At 39.3% G+C, this 971-nt stretch overlaps 1 pseudogene; it reads left to right on the forward strand.

The window, feature by feature from the left end:
- The window catches only part of LOC102827170, a 113,229-nt pseudogene that overhangs the window by 99,314 nt on the left and 12,944 nt on the right, over positions 1 to 971 (forward strand).

Consider the following 971-nt stretch of genomic DNA (forward strand, 5'->3'; position numbering starts at 1 on the left):
TTTTAGGTATTCCAATCAGTTATATGCTGAAAATAGGCTTTCTATAGTGATGTTTCTGACTATTCCTTCCTCTCCCCATCAAGTGTCTAATTTACAATAGTAGGCAAGGGAAACAAAGATTCATAAGATAACTAAGCATCGTAAGATTGTTTCCTTTCTTTTACCCATTCAAACCATGTCTCCATTCCTGTATCCCAGAGCCCTGTTGTTCCAAGGTTGAGCATACATCACTGTTTACCTCTGTCCCACTTAGCTCATGCAAACCAGCCTAAATGTTTTGCCATTTGCCTTTTTTTTCCATTCCCCTTCTGCTTCTTGTATATTGCCCCCTAACACCCAAACTATCTCGTATCTATTCCCTACTCTGTGCTCCACCTTCCCCTCCCTCCCCTCACCCCACCCCCTACACCCTGGTAGCCAACATAGAATTTTTCTTCCCCATCCCCTTTTAGTGTGGGTATTTTTTTCTTAAGCATTTACAATAATGGTCCTATGCAGTATTTTTCCTTTTGTGACTGACTAATTTCACTCAGCATCATGTCCTAAAGGTTCATCCATTTTATGCAGTGGCTTGAAACTTCCTTGTTTTTCTTCAAGGTAGCATAATATTCCATTTGATGTATGTACCAAAGTTTGTTTATCCATTCTTCCACTTATGGGAATTTAGGCTGTCTCCATTTTTTGCTATTGTAAATAGTGCTGCTATGAACATTGGTGTATATATATCTACTCAGGATATGGCTTGCATTTCTTGTAGATAAATACAAAGTAGAGGGATTGTTAGATCATAAGGTATTTCTATTTCCAACTTTATGAGGAAGAACCATACTGTTTTCGAGAGTGGATGGACCATTTTGCAATCCCACCAGCAATGTAGGAGGGTCTCAGTCTCTCCACACCCTCACCAGCATTAATTGTCCTTTGCTCTTTTGAACTTCACTGTTATTGCTGGTGTGAGATGATATCTCATT

Source organism: Chrysochloris asiatica, unplaced genomic scaffold (assembly GCF_000296735.1).
Source record: "Chrysochloris asiatica unplaced genomic scaffold, ChrAsi1.0 scaffold00001, whole genome shotgun sequence".
NCBI lineage: Eukaryota > Metazoa > Chordata > Mammalia > Afrosoricida > Chrysochloridae > Chrysochloris > Chrysochloris asiatica.